Here is a 19,566-nt window from a genome sequence, read left to right as displayed (position 1 = left end):
AAAGCATCGATACTATTATTATGTTCGAAATGATTATTGTAAACGAAACTTTTTAATAATTGCAATACTAAATATGTTATATAATGTATGCAACTTGTTGAACGTATTGCACTTACATTGTGGTTTCAGGACTCGTGGGACAAATTTCAGGCCTCGGGGGCCCTCAAAATCATAGGGCACTAGGCGAATTTCTCACTCGCCTATGTGAAAATAAGTCCCTGGACAAACTTTAAGGCATAGTAGTCCACACTGCAATGAATGTTTTATGTGTAGGGGGGTAAATGACGTGTACAGACAGGCCCGTCATTTGAGGGAAGGGTCTGGGAGCCATTGCCCCCCCCCCCCCCCAGGTGAAAATTTCTGGCAGTACCTATCCTTTTGGACACTAGATGCCAATATATATACATGCATTGAGTACATGTTCTTTGCCCCCACTGAAAAAAGTTGAAATGACGGCCCTGTCAAAATTCTGAGTATCAAGTTCTCAAATGGTGCCAGTTGTTATTCTGTCAGAACGGTAAAACTTCATGCACAAACCATATAAAACCACTAACCGTTGTTACTCTACCAGTAACATCACTCGGAATCAACTGAAATCACCACCACTACTGAGTAAAGGTATATTGCAGGTTTCATCAATCTGACACGGACCGTTGAATATTCCACACTCCATAAGATAGATGATTGAATTGCTTCTTGATAATGCTGGATCATTGACGCTGTTTCTGGTAAGTGTAGGTAACTGGCAATGTTGCATCCTCTGCATGTTCCCAGCTCGTGACTCATCTAATTTTACCTTGGAATGTAGCATAAGTTCACCTTAAAATCCCCAACTTTTTACAGCAAGAACACAGGGGGAAAAAAAAGGATGGGATGTTCCATTGAATAACACACAGAAGGGGAGTTTCTATTGCCGCTCTATAGATGCCATTTTTTTTCTTCAAAAGCCGTAAAAGGTAAGATATGATGTTCTCAATCTAAAATTGTCAAAGTCGTTTTCAAAAAAAAATGTACAAGGTTTTCATTATAAGGTGGCAGTAAGTTTTTTTTGTTCCTGCTAAATGTTTCCATAGCTCAAAATTTTGACTGGCAGACATTGGTATGGGGCCACTGCGATAATGAAGCAAAAACATTTCAGAAATTGTGCAGTTGAATGGGCAACAACGACCATGCTTAGGAAGGTGTGCAAATGTGTAAGTACTGCTCTGATTGTGTTGCATTAGTTCAATTTATGTACACAGTAACCCTTCGTTATACAGTAACACCCCCCCCCCCCTCTAATGGTCACTCCACTCTTTTGCTGCCAAATAATTTCCCTTGTATCGGTGCTTGACAAATCCCAGGCACTATATCACCATGGCTATTAGCAAATCGATATTCAGTGCTTATAAATTCTTCTGTATGTGCTTACTAAATTGAAGTTTAAAGATGGCACGAAATTGTCTGATTCCACAATGTCTCTTCCAACATTCGGAAGTATCATTACCCCCAGAAAAGTAGAAAAAAAATTTTATTTAAGACTACTATTTATATTATTTGAAATGATTTTTTTCTCGAGGAAAGTATATTTCATCCTAGTGGGAAAAAATAATTTTTGGCTTCAGTTAAACTATTTTTTTGATTTTTCAAGCCCTGTCTTGTATAACAAAAGTATGCATATCAAACCCCCTGATTAATGGTCACCCATCTTTTATGGACAATTTTTTTTGTTCCACTGATGTCCGCAAAAGAGCGTTTTCACCAGTGGCATAGTAGCCAGGGGTGCTGTGGATGCTTGGGGCACTGATCAAAGCACCCCCAGAATTGATTCATATAAATCCAAAGTTCTAGACATGGTCAGAGATACAGGGGGGGTGGGGCATTGACATCATCATCATTGTGCCCCCAGACTTTCAAGTCTATCTCCTCCTATGGTTCTAGATAAAGTTCCCATGGTAAGACCCACAGGTTCGAAACACCTCAGATGCTCTTGGGTTTCACTGTATTTCCCATGTCAAGAGATAAAAAAAAAAAAAAAATACAAAATTTGATTAAAAAGCGTGAAATATCTGAATGCCTGTGTTATAAGAGTCAGTGTAATGAGAGAAGCTTTCTTTCTTTCGAACTTAGCACAACTCTGATCTATCGCCATGGGCAATTTACTCCAGAGAGTTGTGCCAGAAGTGTAAGTGTGTGTACCCTAACAGTCTGAGTGCATATTTAGTGTTGTGTCTGATTTTTCAGTGCTGCCATCTATATTTCAGATGTGAAATGATTGAATATTTGCACCGTTGGTAGGCCTGTTTCTCTCTTTGGCGAGACTTTTCAACGGGGAGATCAGCTCATGACGAGAAGCTGCTGTATTACTGAATAAATTCTCTCATTGCATTACTTACTCATTGTCTAAAAATTATATTATTGTTCTGGAGCTATATTAGATTGGCAAGTTTCTTGAACTTTAAAAAGCATCAGCAATTCAGTCCCCCTCTAATAATTAATATAAATAGGGTTTTTTTTTCTGTATATTCTAAGATAAAATGCATGTGAAATTACTGTAGATCCTGTTATTAATTGAACTAAATTCCTTAGTAATGTATGGACTAAAAAAGTTGATCAATTGTTACAAATATTATTGTTTTTTTTTTTCAATTTCTAGATCTGAAGAGAAGATTGAGAAGACACCCAGAACTATTCCAAGATATATATATATTAATGAAATGTGAAAATAGCCCAGCATATGGTCCTTCCCCGTCCATGCTAGAAGCACAAATGTCAATGGCCTTGGACAAAAAAGAATGTGGAAAAATGATGTTTGAATGTTTACTTGATTAAAGTTATTTTTGTAACATGTTTCAATAGGGATGCACATTCGCATTACATGCGAAACTTAGATACCAAGATAAGATATCCAACTAGCTGACAAAAAAAAAGATGCAAATTTTCACGTTTGTGCTTCTAGCATGGGAGGGGGCAATATAATATCTATGTATCGATGAAATTACATTGAATATTTGGACTAATATTATGTAGCTACTGTATTTACTCGAATCTGACATATACTTATCTGTGAAAATGCATATTTTTCTTTCCTTTTTTTTATTGCTAATTGTAATTCACATCTGGATAAATAGGTTTTATTCTGCATGTGTGTGTGTGTTTGGGGGGGGGGGGGAAAGGATTCAGTTCCAATTTCAGTGAATATGGTATTTACAAATAAGCTTCTCCTATGAAGTTGAAAATTTTGCATTTCACGCTGAAATATCATTTGAAAAATACTTACTTTCTTATAAGAATTGTTTATTCGGTACTGTTTGATTATTAAGATGACTGTCAATTAGCCATGAAAAACTCAGCCAAACCTTATGATGAGGGACTGTTTGGATGGTTAAAAGAAAATTTTCATTCAAAGCACAGTGGTGGCAAGTAGTCGACTTCGATAATCTACCAGCATCATTTTTTCCCCTTTTATTTGAATTCAATATTTTCAGAATATAAAAGTAGATTTTGAGTTATTTATTTATATTTCATAATTGTTTTACGTATTGCTTTTCATGTAATCTCTCTCGACATGGACAAACTTATTGTATGTGCTATATAAACAGATTTATCTCTAAAAAACTGGTAAGAACTTTTTTCTTCAAATTAAAATTAAATGATAAGGTATAAAACCTGATACTTACAAGCATTTCAGAACACTGTGGGTTCCATTCTCAAAGGATAAGAAATAAAATGGTCTCTGATGTGGAAAGGACCAAAACTCTGGTTATCACGATGGTTATCAAGCCTTTTAAAAATTGAAAAAGCGCAACAAATGCTTAGTTGATGCTTTCATCTGTGGATTTTAATTTATCAAAAAAATTTTGTTCTTGCCAGCAGTTTTTATTCATTTTGTGGCAAAGTATTTGCTGTTTTTGTGTAGATTTATTTCTTCTTATAGTCTATCCTGTATGTGTTACATGAACTCCCTTGATTCTCTAACATAGATATATCGCTGCTAGAATAATAATAGTTAAGTCCCTGTTATGGTGAACCTGGCTTATAACAAACAAGTGTTTTGGTCCCTTTAGGTTTCCTATATTTTATGTATTCTCTGAGTATAACAAACCACACCTTTGTATATAGTATGATTTAGCTATATAAGAAATACTATTTGAAATAATACAACTGATAATTATTTTTTGTCATTCCATGAGCATAAACAGAAAAGTTTTCCTGATATTCATGAATGTTAATTTCCCATTCTTTTCTAGGATATATGTCTTACGTTCCATGTAGCGTGCAGCAAGTTTTCCATCAAGTAGAAGGAATAGATGTTACTCAAACTTTCTTCAAATCAAATAGTGGCCCAAGTTCCAATGACAAGAAGCTGCATAGGTGTTTGGTTTGTGGCAAAAGTTTTTCGAAACTCAAATATATGAAAACTCATATGTTGATACATAGAAATGTTAAACCCTATCATTGTAATTTCTGTTCGTCACAGTTCAATTTTCGCAGTTTGTTAGTGAGGCATCAGAAGTTTCATTTGCGTCAATGTCAGTACATATGTTGGAGATGCGGCAAAAGTTTTGTACAAAAATCTGATTGCCATCGTCATGAAAAGATCCACGAGCCTCCTTCTTCCTCCATTAAATATATGTAATTTTGTGGAGCACGCTCATGTCTAGGATTTGGGAGAAAGGGAGGCAAACAAGATTTTGCCACCCTTATCACTGTAAAATTCAATGATTTTATAAGTGTTTTTGTTCCCTTTTGAAATTTTCTGCCCTTTAAAAAATGTCTCTGAGTTTCCCACCTAGGAAAGTTATTCCCCCCACATCTATATCCAGCCATGTAGTGGAGTTAGTATCATTGTTGCCTTGATGCATAGGCAGAGATAGACTTCTGGGAGGGGGGGGGCATGGTGATAATGATGTTAATTCATATATATGCAAATACATTAGATCAGTCGGTTTTACCTTCAACGCTGGGGAGCATTGCCCCCCCCCCCCCCCAAATATCTCTCTACCCATGTTGTGATGGTAATCTTGGTAGCAGCGCCAACACTGTATTTTAGGGGATTGACATTTTTTTTTATCCCTCAACTTATTGATTTTGATAAAGTTGAAACTCTCTGCAGAACGTGTTTCATTGTTTCATTGTATAAAGTTTTTCCATGCTAGTCAGACATTGTCTGTCTGCCTCTGGTGAATAGTTCCTTTATGAATTTTAAATAATTTTTTTCCACAAATACTTCATAAATAAAAACTGTTTTGTCTGAATCACATATGATGTGCAGGGCCATCTTAAGAGCATCATGGGCCCTTGGGCCATATGGTTTTTCTGAGGCCCTACCTGGTAACTTCTAGAAAATTTTACCAGATCTCATTTTTGTGAGGCCCGGGTGAGCCTACACGTTAAGACGACACTGATGATGTGCTGTCTCCTCAGAGCTGAATTTAGGGTTGATGGGGCATATTGTGTCCTGTGTAAATGAGAAATATTCTTTGTTTTTTGTGGTACATGGTAATTTATGGATCTAAATTCTTATATCTAAAGCATTTTGAACACTTGTAATGTGAGTTAAAAAATTCTAAATGACCTACTTCAATGTGTTAATATATCTTTGAGCAATTTCTTCAAAAAAATAACAGTTTAAGATTTTTCATCTCCTTTGCAGACCTTGGGGGCCATAGGCTGCAACCTGCTTAGCATATGGGGAAATCTGCCACTGTGGTTCTTCTCCACCCCATAAAACCTGAAGCTATGCTTAGGTCAAGGTTTTGATATGATCTTTTCTTCTACTTCGTAGATTGTCTGATTAATTCATTGTCAAACTTTTCCAAAAAGCATGAGGTTAATTATCTGAACTAGAGTCGTATTAGCCTCCTCCTTAGGGGAAGGGGGTATTTTGAAGTGATTCTAAAATACGTTCCTTCATGAGGTTGCTGGACATTCCCTTTCTTTTTATGATCCCAGTGGAGATTCTCATTTTTAAAACCCTGGCAACCCTAACATGAATCTGTGATGAATATTCATTATGTGTGTTCTTTCTTTATGTCCGAAAATGTGATACTTCCAATCAAAAACAAGTAAAAGGAAATTATAACTGTTTAAGTACAAGTTTTAATAAAGTTTATTTTTTTGTATAAGTTTAATTTCTTTTACCAGTTACACTCCCATACCCCCACTTTTTTTGTCGATTTGAAAACTTAAAATATGTATATATAACACAGTAGACTCTCGATAATCCAGCACATATAAGATCAGGGTATATCAGATTACCGAAATTGCTGAATTATTAGAAATTAATTGAGAAAGCCCATTAACATAAATTTTTACACACAGGCATGTAGTGCCATGTTTTCCTGCTTCTGTGCTTGAAGAAAACCCGCCTAAAACCACTGGATTACTTGATGAGCCAGATTATCAAGAGCCTATTATATATATAGATGTTAATGTTTTTTTCTTAAATTTTGATACTGGCTTTGTATTTTTGTAAAAAAAACTGACTTTTTTTTCCTTATACCCATCATAAAACCTGTAATGTCTTTGAATTCTTGTAATGCACTTAATCTTTTTTCCCTTCAGATAGTATTATGACACAGATATGCCTTATGTAAATAATTGTTTTATTGCTTATATGCATTAAATGTGTTGAATCCAGTATTTATTGAACTTTTTTTTCAATTATTGGCAACATGCTTTTAAAATTTTATTTATGCACGAAATGCCAATATTTACTGTTGTCCTTTTTCTTTAGTATTGCCTAAATCTAAAATGAAACTTAATGCAGAACAAACAATGTAGTATTCAGTAGGCTATTGCAGTGGTTCCAAAATTTTTGAAATCATGAACCCCTTTTCACAAGAAATTTATTAGTGACCCCATGTATCAGTTTCTCAGGACATTCCCGATTTATTGTTAATAAATGAATGTAATAAATGTAATAAAATGAAAGCATTTTTCAGAAAACCTTTTTAACTCTGTTCCAGTTTGCACAATTAGTGATGGATGAGATCAAATTATTTTTTAATATTTAATCAGCAGTGCTGTTTTATTATGAAATCAAATGTGTTTGATTTGATAATAAGATTGATTTGATTTCAAATAAGATAAGATTTGATTTCAAGTAAGATAAGATATAATAAGTAAGATTGTAAGAGGTTTATGTCCCTTGATTTGGATAAACGATGTACAATGTGATTTAGAAAGAATCATCTAATTTCTAAATAATTCTTTGCTTAAAATCGACCATTAATATTGTTCACAATCAACACACATTTCCCTCTTTATTTTAGGTCATTACTTTTTATTCTGTGCGTTTGATTTTGAAAAATACCTATATAATTTTAAAATTTGACAATTCTTTCTAAGTCACTCTGTATAAGTATTTACTTGGTATATTGAGATTACAAGTAGAATGTGATAAAATTATATTGTATGATATATTCTTATTTTCTTTGTGTAAAATGAAAATAAGTTTCTTATTTGTGGACGTTTTTTAGTTTGGATAATCTTCTGCATCCCCCTTAGTGTAGCCCCCTAGGGAGAATGAAGGAATATGAAGCTTCTAATACTACCATTCAGCCCCCGGGGGGGGGGACTCACATTTTGAGAACCACTGGGTTATTGAATAAAAGCCATATTTTACGAACATATTTGACTGGCTGACTATTCATTCTGCTTTCTTCAATAGAGTTTTTTGGTATAATCTATGGAATTTTCAACTACATTTGCTTTATTTACGTATGCAAAATATATTTGCATAGAAACCTCTCTGAGAAAGTCACTTTCATTCTTCAGAACACCTTCACCCAAAGAGGTAACTGATATGTAGGGTGAAAATTCCTGACCAGAGGGAAATTTCTCAAGAAATCACCAACGAATAAGACAAATATAAAGAAATACAGAAAGTCCTAATGAATCACGGCACTCTATGGGTGTCATATTTATGATTGGTCTGTTCAAACTTTCTTACAATTCCAGCTCATAATGAATTTAAACCATGGTGCTGCGATTGGTGATGTTGATTTGTGTTGTCATTTGCTAAATAGTTTTTGAAGGCCCCGAATGTATGTGCCTTTATAGAAGTCTAAATTGGCCATGGGCTTTATTTGTTGAAAAACTCTGACTTCCTGAAATTTTAATCTATGGCTCTCTTGTCAGCAGCAAGAAAGTTTTGTGTTTGCCTTATTCACATTGGTGATTTTTTTTTTTTAGTATTATTAGGCAAAGTTATCTTGCAAAATTTAAAATTAATTAAGAGAAAACCTCAGTGAATTTTAATTTTTGTAGTAAATTAAGTAATATGCATCATGGCTCCTACAGACCTCACCAGCCTTTGTCAGGGGTGTTGCAGCAAGCTAAAGAAATTGATTTGTATGCTTATTTATGCTCTGAAGTGATTCTGTTACATTGGAAAATCATTTTTCCAAACCATCCTGAGGAGCCTTAGATGAATCATGAATTGGGTAGGGGGAAGCGGTTGGTGGAAAAAATTTGAAAACCACTACCATAAGCTGCTAAAAATGAAAACTTTACAGTGATTTTAGTGATGAAATCCCAAGGCTTCTATGGCTTCTGCCATTTCTGTCTGTCGGTTTCACACCCTGAGTTTGAGGTTATAGTGTGTCTTGAAGAAAAACCTATTTAATGTTATTAATGACAAGTTTACTCTTTACTAAAGTTATCTTGCAAAAGTTGCAAAAGCGAAAGTTGTTTCTTTGCCTTCAAACACAAGCAGCTTATTTTTCTCTATGATCCGAAGTATTATAAAAATATTCAAAGCTTACTACGCAGGAAGTTCATTTGCACAAAATTTTAAGAAATTCCAAGAGAAAAAAATACATATTTTCCTTCTAAAATTTTGTTCCAAATTACTAATATTTGTATGAGAAACTATACCTGACTTAGGTGGTTGCTGTTGGTTCTACCTGCTGCATGATTTGTACTGCTATATTTCGTGTTCAAAAAAAAAAGTTAGAAATGAACGCTTCTCTCTCTTACTAATGCCATCTTAAAAATTTTCTCCATATAAAACCTATTGTATATTAGTGTAATGTTTTTTACTCAAATAATTACTGATTGTACTTATTCTAATGGCAGCTTCTTCATTTAAAGAATTGTTTTTTTCTTATCAATCTTATCCTCGCAATTTGTCTAAAGATGCAGAATCAATTATTTAGATTTTGTCATTTTCTTAAAAATTTATATGTTTACAATAATGATCTCATTTAATTTGTAGTAGAAGAATGTTTTTTTCTGTTTATAATTTCCTATACAGTCAATGCACTATTATAAGGCAAACCATAAAAAAATGTACTATTTATCGTTGATATCAGTTATTCAGAGAACATTCACTGCTACTATGTCTTTCAGCTTGAACAATGTTTTTAATTTAATTTTTTTTTAGTTATGCATTTCGAATTTTTATAATTTAAAATATAACTGTGCACTTTTATTGATCTTTCAAACTTTTACTTTGAGTAAATCAGGACTTGGCAATTCCCAGGTGCCAGGTTGCCTTGCCGACTAAAAATTGGCATTGATGCCTAACATTACTCTGCATTTTCGTGACGGCTAGATTGAAATCACAATTAGAAGGTTGGCCAAAAATGTCCTATTTCATTGCAGTAGATCAGCAACCATGAGAAGGAGTCATTATGTCCTGAAAATGTCTAAAAAACATTTAGGACCTTTTTTTTCCTTGAGCAAAAATCATGCTTGGCTCCTGAAAAATTTGGCTGGCACCTAAATATTTTTTTGATTTGTCAAGCCCTAGCATAAAAGTTCATGTATTTTTTTTTTCCGTTTTCCATGTATTCATACTAATTTGAGTGGTTTTTTTCCCATCACCATTCTAGCTTTCAGTTCAGTAGTTAGGTTGTTATGACTTACTAACTTTTCAATGGTTAGATATAAGACATTTTCATGATGATTTTATTATTTAATACTTAGAAAAAGAAAATTTCTACTAAATTTGTTTTTAGATTCCTTCTTTTTCTCTTTCTCTCTCCCTCACAGTTAGGTGTAATTTGAACTCATCAAACAAGCAGACTTTCTCTGTCATACTTGAGCCAGAAATCCTACTCGGGAGTGATGGACTTGACTTCAGTTTTGCTTGCTGTTATTGTCCATACAGTACTAACAGAAAATCTGATTTTGCGAGGCATCAGTTAACTCATATATCTAGTCGACCTTTTGACTGTCCTTTGTGCGGCCGTGGTTTCAGCCGGAGATCCAATCTGCGGACACACTTGCTTATACACACCGGTGAGAAACCATACAAATGTGATCGTTGTCCTTCTCGTTTCAGTGACAGAAGCAACTGCAACAAGCACAAACGTTCGCATCTAAAAGAAAAGTTACTGTAAGAGTGTTCAATATTATTATTATATATACACACGTACATACACAATATGTATATTTATGTGAGGTGTTTATATGTATGTATGTTTTTGTGTGCATGTGAATGAGTATGTAAGTGTGTCCAACACGTAAAGCAAATGAAGATATTTTCTTCCCAACCTTTATTTGATTTACATGAACACCCAGTTTTGATCAGTGTTGATCATTGAACAAAATTGTTCTCTGCAGTAGAAAAGTGGATTCGGTTACTATTGCCTAAGGCGCAAAGGGGAATAAATATTTTAATGTTTGTCTTTCATAAATACAGTAGACTCTTGATAACACTGAGCAACAAATTTTTACAAAGTTTTGGTGCCCAAAACAAAAATAATACTTATATAATTCAGTGTGCTGAACACTAATTTGATGATAAAAAAAGCTGGATTGGCAAGGGTTTTCTCTGAAAATCACACATTTAATATGCGAATAATAATATGTGTTATATTGAAACACAACATAAGTATATAGAAAAAAATATATATATACAGAAAAAAACAACACAAATACATAGAAACAACAAAAATACACCAAAATGCAAGCACAATAGTTAATTTATTGATATCTGACATGTATTTCATTTTGCATTGCGCTTGTGCTGGGTACAAGGAGCATTTCTTACAATAATTGCCCAACAGTAGTTAGCCAGCATCTAAGTTCACCATTCCCCTTGATAGCGTTATTCCACTTTTTCACCATAAAATACCACTATTAAAGCAATTTTTTAAATGTTAAAATTGTAATATCTCAAAAACAAGAGCCTATAAGTTTTTTTTCCCTCATGGTGAAATTCTTATTCAGCAGCACCAAATCATTTGAAATTGTAAATTTTTGTGTCGAATACAATTTCATCGTCTTTCAGTGATACTGCTTTTAGAGCGCTTTTTTAACATTTAACATGATAATATATCTCCAAAACGAGAGCAGATAAAACTTTTTCATGAATATTAGTGTTCAGAAAGTTTAAACCATTTGGAATTGTATATTTTCATATCAGCCACAATTTCATTGTGTTGTCCAAATTAATCTGGCTTTGTGCTAGTCCAACCCCTCCAGTAATATAAGGCGGCAGTTTTTCTTCAAACCATAGAAGAGAAAAACATGTTATTGCACGTCTATACCCAGATGTGAAGTTTGTGTTATTTAAATGGAATTTTTTCAACTAACTTCTGGTAATCTGGCACACCCATGGTGTGATATGTGCCAGAAGAGCACAAGAGTCTACTGTATTTAACTCAATTATAAAACAAAGTCAAATGCACTAGTTTGATAAGTTTTCAAATTTATTTTTTCTATTATTGCTTTTGGAAATGTTCTCGACATACTTCGTATAAAATTCTTGTTAAATTTTTTATGAATTTTTTTTTTTTTGAGGGAGCAATAGTTTTGAATATACCAGTCATTAGAAAAGTTCTGGGGAACTTTTTGTTATCATGTGAGATTAAGTCACATAATACCTGGTTATGCTTTGTTTCTTTGAAGTAGATACCCTGTTTAACTATGAATTTTTAACAACATTCATGCAAAGATATAAGTACAGATTGCAAGAGTTGTTTTTGTCACGTCCTCTAATATGTTTGTGACTCATCTTTGCACTTTGGAATCCGAAAAGTGTCACTCGCTCCTTAAGAAAATGGGTATGGTACTTCATTAATCAGCTTATTCCTCCTAATATTGCCCTCTCTTATTTTTTCCTGTATGAAGAATTCGGTTGACCAGGGACGAGCTGGATTTGTAACAACACATTCTCTCCAAAAAGATGACTCTTTCCAAGTTCCATAGAAATACATTGAAAAAGCAACAGGTGCTGAAGGATGTAATGGCATAGTGGTGCAATTTGCATTTATATCTTTGTATTTACATAGGCGAAAATTCATAGTTACAGTGGGGCAGATACTTTAAAACAAGCACAGCATAAACATGACTTGTCTTATTCTTTTTATTTGAATAAAAAGTCCTGAACTTTTTGAGTGTACTAGTATGAAAGATAATTCAAGTTTTGACCAAACTAGGCAAAAATATGAAGTGCAAGTACTAGTTCAGCTTTATGTGAAGTTTGAACAGTTTTCTCTTCGCCAGGATTTATCTGTATGTACCAGGGCTTGATGAATTATGGGCTCCAGGCTGCCATTGCACATAAGAAACTGATGTTGGTGTCTGAAATTTTCTGTCTGTGATTACTAAATGTGTAGTCTGGAACTAAAATTTTTGAAATCCATGTCAGTGTCTCAATACATACAAAATGGAATGGAATCACCAAGTCCCTAGAGAAGTCAAAAAATTTTATATTGTTTTTCTAGAGGGTGAAAATATTGGACTAGAGCCAAAATTTTTATTTTGGTTTGTTGGTACTCTTCCGTTATAACCATGCCATGCATTTTCAACACCCAATTGATGCATTTTGTCTTGCTTCTTTCCGCATGCCTCTGGTGCCATACTATAAGGGTTTCATATAACTACTACTTCACTAGGCATTGAACTTTTTTTTTTATTTCTAAGTTCAGAAAAAGAGAAGACATAACACTGCATACTAAATAGGAGGCTTAAACTAGCAGGTAACTACACACTAATTTACACTAACTAAACACTGCTCTAACAGACTAACAATAAACAAGGATGTACAAAATTAAAAATGGTAATGCATGACTCCTGGAAAATTTGCCATGACAAAATAACAGGCACCAAGTGGCTATTATAATGGAAGAGTACCAGTTTCGGTCAAATCCTGGCATAAAACTGCACACTGTGGGGTTCTTTTTTTTAGGATTGGTCCGCACAGTTTTTTCCTTTAAAGGTTTGGAAGAGAAATCTTATTTTCATATAAGTGCTTATCAATTTTAACATGGCAGGGAAGTCAAGGGGGAAAAAAAATCCAATTCTGTATTCAGTGAAAAACACCAAAGATAATGATAGAAGTTTTTTTTTTACACAAAAATGTTTAATTTTTTTTCTCTTAGATTTTTTTTATTATCATATAGTTTTATTTATACGTGAAATTTAGTCATTTTTATATTTTGGTGTTGTCCAGTAACAGAAAAGAGTGATTTTATATTTACCGTTGTATTTTTTAATTTAATTTCTAGTAGCAAGGAAAGAGAAATAATTTGTTTTTTCAGGGTTTTTTTTTTTTGCTATGATAACTTGATATGTGCCATACATTAATTGGATTCTACCTGATGCACAAAAACAATCATTAAGGGGAAAAAGTTTTTGAGAAAAATATGTCCCCCCATGCTTGTTATGCAATGAAAATGTTTTGTTATTGATTGATTGGGATTGGTATGAAATTCTTTTAAAACTATTATTTATTTTTGATTGTTATTTATTTTTGAATTTATTGATTTGAATTTCGACTGCTCAATTCTAATACGTACTTTCATTTAGCGAAATACGTTTTTTTATGCCATTGCCACATACATAAATGATGTCATCGACTTTTTATTAAATAATTTTTTAAATAAATATTTCGAATATTTTCATTTAAAATATGAATAAATGAACACATTTATGTTGAGCTTAGTATATAACCAGGAGCATCTTAATGAATGGGTTCGCCCAAAGCCTGGTCTGTGGGGCCTTTTGACCTTGCATAGAAATTAACACAAATTTTAGACTAATAGGGGTGTCTGGTGCATTGTTTGGCCCTTCTTGGGCAAAAACAATGCACCAGAAGTTTTGAGCTGAGTAATTGGTTGCTTATTGCTCATGCCACAAATCACAGCTTTAAAATTGAAATATATACAGGAGTGGACCAAAATACAGTAACACCTGACTAAAATTTTTATAAGTGACGATTGGTTTTAAAATTGGGGATCATCCATAAATGCCTTGCTTATGGAGTTCCCTTTTTATTGTTTTAGTGCTGATATGGTTTTTAAGTGAGACATTTGGTTCAGCAGTCACGTTTTCAGCTGTAGGCTTTTTATTTCTGCTCACAACTGTATGCAGTGTTTGTTTGTTTCTATCAGCACAGATTTTACACATACGCTAATGTTTATTTTGAGTTTTTGTTTTGTTTTTATTGTTTTTCCAGTTTTATCATACCGGTTTTAATTTTGGATATTACTATGCCTTATAAGAAGCACCAAGAACTCTTGCTACAGAAGCAGATTTAGGTCCCAATAATTTGTTATGTTTGAAATCTGTTAACTCTAACATGATTCACACTAGGCTGAACACTGTTTAAATAACAAATGAAGTTTGCTATATGTCAAGGAAGTTTAATTGGAGGAAAAAAGACCAGCACCTGCACTAACCTTGCTAACCTTGAACATTTGAATTCAGTCGTGTTTCACAAGGTGTTTCTATATTTTTGTACACTCTTTGTAATTAACTTTGACTACTAAAATAAATTGAAAGTCTTCTGCTTGGGCATGTGCTAAAACTACACCAAAAATGTGTTTCAGCTAGTCATTATCATGAAAGAATGCTTTTGTGTGTGTTGCCAGCATTCTATTCGGTTTCTTGGAAACAATGGTGAAGAGGGAATAGAGAGAGCATTATTTTTAGATACTTTTGTTCAGGAAAAAATGAGCGTTAATAAGTCAATGCAATTTTTTTTTTCACATTTAACATGGTATTTATTTTTTGAACCTAAAGTGGTTAATTTGTTATGTTTATGTGACTTTTCTGATTATTGGAATTTGATAATTTTTTTCTAGTTATTATAATTTTTTGTTAACGAACATTTTCTAAGAACAAATTGTTTAAATGAGTCAATGGCTGTCAATAATTGATACTGTAACTGATGTGTGATCACTTATCAGGATTTTTTTTTTTTTTGACAAATTGCACAATTTGTTTTTTGTATTTTATTAAAGTAAACGAGTTTGTTGATTATGATTTGATTTTTTTAAAATTTTTTATAGTCACTATATTGCCTTATGAAGCCTTTTGAAATGTTTAGTTTAAAAATATATTTATAATCTAGTCTGTTGATGCCTTTTTTTTATTGTTTTTGATTTAGTATGGTATCATAATCTGGTATTATGTCATGATATCTGAATTATTTCCGGTTGTTTCTTTTTCTTTATGGTGACAGAAAACACCTAATATTTTAATACTTGGTTAAGACGGGCATTTTGTGACAACCTGTCTTGAATGAAACCAAAACATGATCTTTTGATGTTCTTTTTCATACAGGTTTCACTGTATGATGTTGCTCCTTTCTTTTGTTTTGCTTGTGTGATGCATTTGAATAACCACTCAGATGTCCATATATATTTGTACCATGAAGGAAAAAAACAAGTTGAAAAGAAGGTGGATGAATATAAAGTGAATGTTAAAGTGTGTTGTTTACAAATTCAGTGTCAAAAGCGCAGAGAAATACTAACATTTTATTGTCATGATGTAGAGTACATGCATAATATGGTATACGAGGAATGTAAATAATGTAGTGGCGATATGGTTAAGGAAGCTTAAAACAATTGCACATGTGCAAAGTGGGCAGTATTAGGTTAAGCTAGTGTTCATATGTGGGGTGTATAGTGGTCAGTACTGGAAGAAATATAGTTGTGCTGATCAAAATAAGACTGAACTTACCTCTCAATATAGCTCTATTGCTGTGATCAGTATAAACCACTCTGCTAATGGTATCCAACAGCTCCCATAATTTGGGAAAAAGGTACAGGACTTTGCAAATGATTGCATTGAAGGGATGTAGCCTAATATAAATTTACTTGCATATTCAACAAAGCTTTTGTACTACCTGTGTCGCCACCACTATATTTACAACTCTTGCAGGAAATATGAGACGAAAAACCATATTTTTAAGTTTCATTTTGATTTTGAATGATTTTTGGCCGTTTAGCCTTATAAATATTGCCATTGCTATTGTTGCATGCATCTTTGATTTGAACTATACAACTAGTTCGATTTTTTTTTTTTTTTTTTTTTTTTTATCAATTATAATTTGATGTAAAAAAAAATAAATTTATTCAAATTATTTCTCAACCCATGGAAATGAGTAACAACTACTAAAATATATAAGTCATTAAAAAGTTGGTTTTTTTTTGGGTGCCAAAAATTACACCAGTAGCAATTTATCTAAACTATTTGAATAGTGTTGCGCTATCCTTGAAACGGTGTTATCCTTGTCATGTGTTTTCTGTGAATTTTGTTACATAAAGTTTCTGTAACAAATTTTTATTGTTTAATTGTGAATGATTTCACACATGTAAATGAGTCTCTCATTAGACTATTTCCCCCCCCCCCCATCTGAACCAGCACAATTGAAAGTGTGAGGGGTTTTCTCTCTCTCTAGTTTATAGGCCATTACTATATTCTTTTAATGTAATTGCAATTTATTTTTTATAAGGTATGATTTTAATTATTTTTATTTTCTGTAGGCGAACGGTTGGAGGTACATCATTATAAGAAACATCATTGCTGCATCATTCGTTTATTTTCCGACACAATCTCATAGTTGATTGAAATATTTTTCATAACACATAATGAGATTCTTCATTCCCTGATGATGGAAAGTGGGACTATTCCACCCTTTCATTGTCATTTTAGTTGGTCAACTTTGGCTAATTTTTTGTACCTTGTGGATATTTTTTTAATTTGGAGTATTAGATAAAAATCATAAGGGGCTAAGTCCGTGCTATGTGGTAGATAGGCACCTGTGCTCAACATTTGGCATTGGCCATGTGTTAATTTCAATCTTGGTGTCGTCAGCTTTCATGTTTGAGAAATTGAATAGACATCAACTCTTCGTAGAATGATGTGATGAAATAGTTCAACGTGCAGGATGCTGCTTTCTTTCTTCAGGGAATGAGCAACCTTGTTGTGCGCTATCACAAATGCTGAATGCATAATTGTGATTATGTCAAAGAATAAAAATAGTGCAGCAATAAAAAAAGTGACCTTAAAAATCTTGACAAATTTTTGTCTGTTCAACTGCAAAAAATTAGAAAGACCACCATATAATCTGTTCATTGTTATAGACTACTTTAGGTGATGTTTGTTTGATGATAACTATATCATCAAGTCTCAAACATTAAAAATATTCAGCAAGAATGTACCATGTGAAAGTACTCACCAATCTGATATGAATTTTTATACTTGTGCTGTATTTTTATTTTCCCTTCCATTTTTTTTCTCAAGCCTTATTCAAACTTGCTAAAGACTGTCATTCATATTTTCAATCCCATCATACTATCATTGTGACAGTTCAGGAGGGTGGGGGTGGGGGGACATTACAACAGTGGTTGTACCAAAAACGTTCAATTTGTCAGATTAGTATTTATGATATATATATAGCTACCTAATATCAATTTTGTTTTTTAATGAATCAGATTTATGTTGTATTTTTACAGTTTTAGAGCTAGTCTATTTTTTTTACCTCCTTCAGTTTAATGAGCTACATAGTGTTATCAAATTTTAATGAATTTTTCCTAGTCAGTTAATATTCAAAATATTTTTATTGACATTAATTCTTTCACTGTTTTCAGATGCTTTTGTCGCATCTGGTCATCCAGGGATATTTTTTGAAAGTTAGATTTTATTACCACATTTTCATTGCTCATTTATTTTAGAATTTCATCCATCTTGTGATGTTTTTATCATATGTTCTGTTCTAAATTTGAGTAATACACTCAGAGACTAAAAGAAAAAGTATATTTCAAAAGTCTGTATATACATCAGTATTTTGACACTAACATCACTTGGAAGTCGCTGTTTTTATGTTTTTATCATATGTTCTGTTCTAAATTTGAGTAATACACTCAGAGACTAAAAGAAAAAGTATATTTCAAAAGTCTGTATATACATCAGTATTTTGACACTAACATCACTTGGAAGTCGCTTGACGCATAACCCATGAAACATTTATGCACTATGTTTTCAAAAATAGAAATCATACAATTTTTTCATTTCTAATATATTGAACTTCACATTTTTCGACAAGACATTAATACTTGAGTTTTAACTTTTTGTATTTTTATACAGCGTAAACTTTCTATTCACTTCAGTCTTACGTATGATGTCTTTACTGATTTTCTTGTTAATGTTAATTTTTCATGTCTCTATTGGATAACACAATGAATCATGCATTGCTTTTTTTAAACGTGATCAAGAAATGCCCCGATTTAATTTCTTTATTCATATAGTGCCATTCATTTGATATCATGAATTATTTCTTTTCAAGGGGGAAATTGATGGTGAAAATACAAGTGTTATAATGTTTGACAATATATATAGAAATTTGACTGAAGAATTTTCTTCATTTTTACTGAAAAAAGAAATAAATTTTTTGAATTAAAAAGACTTTTGTAGCAATTTTACTGTTTTATTTAATCTCTTTCACATTTTCATACGGAGTGGTTAAGTGTATTTAATATTTGGAAAAAAAATTATATTTTTTCCTTTTTGAAGTTTCATCAATGTAGAAATATTAAAAAGATGATTATGGACTACTACCAGACTACTTCCGAACTCCTATCTCTCATACAGGGTGGGCAAAAAGTCCGTAGAAACGTTAAAAATTCATAAAAACCGGAAATATAGCAGAAATAAAAAACGGTTTTGCAATTGAATAATCGACGTTGAATATACCCAAAATTCGAAAACGAACATACGCGTTTCGGAAGTTCGAACTTCCCAACCCAAGAGGTAATTCATTTCTAAAAAACGGTTTGTAGGGTTAGCATCGCCAGGTCACGGGAATTTTTTTTAAGACGGAAAAAAACAGCCGATTTGTGGCGCGGACATGGGTGTACGTAGAATTTTCTCAGGGGGGGGGGGTTCAATTTTTTTTCTCAGGGGGAGGGGTATACGTTTTTTCCTGCGAAATAGCACTATAATCTCGGCTAGAAACGCTCTCGTACGCAAAGGGGAGTTGGGGTTCTAAACCCCCCCCCCCCCCTGCGTACGCCAATGGGCGCTGACGTACACAAGTCAAAGAAAAGATACGCAAATAACGAACAGAATGCCTCCAAATCGTTTATTACAGCAGTATGTGTTCCACACGACCACCACAGGGGATAACACATTACAGGCGAGTCACAAATCCAGCAACGACAGTGTGCAGCAATGGATGTATACATGACACCTCTCGGCGGATCGCATCTTTCAGTTCTCACATGTTAGCGAATACCACCTGCTCTTTAGATGTAGGTGCGTAGCAGAAAGACACCTGCCATGTAGCGGTACTATCATTTAGTATCATTCGATGTTGAAGTGTGAGACCGGACGCATGCAAGA

The 19,566-nt window shown here is 33.2% G+C and overlaps 1 long non-coding RNA gene across 1 annotated transcript; it reads left to right on the top strand.

Moving 5' to 3' along the window:
• The first annotated feature begins 334 nt into the window (after positions 1-334).
• LOC149077064 (uncharacterized) lies at positions 335-6,549 on the top strand. The gene is made up of 3 exons (XR_016194136.1): positions 335-956; positions 1,074-1,193; positions 2,636-6,549. It is a non-coding gene; the product is annotated as an uncharacterized LOC149077064 (long non-coding RNA).
• Positions 6,550-19,566: the final 13,017 nt, after the last annotated feature.

Source organism: Pholcus phalangioides, unplaced genomic scaffold (genome assembly GCF_987345545.1).
Source record: "Pholcus phalangioides strain wild (caught in Gottingen) unplaced genomic scaffold, Ppha-v1.0 ptg000015l_1, whole genome shotgun sequence".
Taxonomy (NCBI): domain Eukaryota; kingdom Metazoa; phylum Arthropoda; class Arachnida; order Araneae; family Pholcidae; genus Pholcus; species Pholcus phalangioides.
The sequence above is the reverse complement of the archived record's forward strand: the minus strand, read 5'-3'. Positions and strand labels throughout refer to the sequence as shown.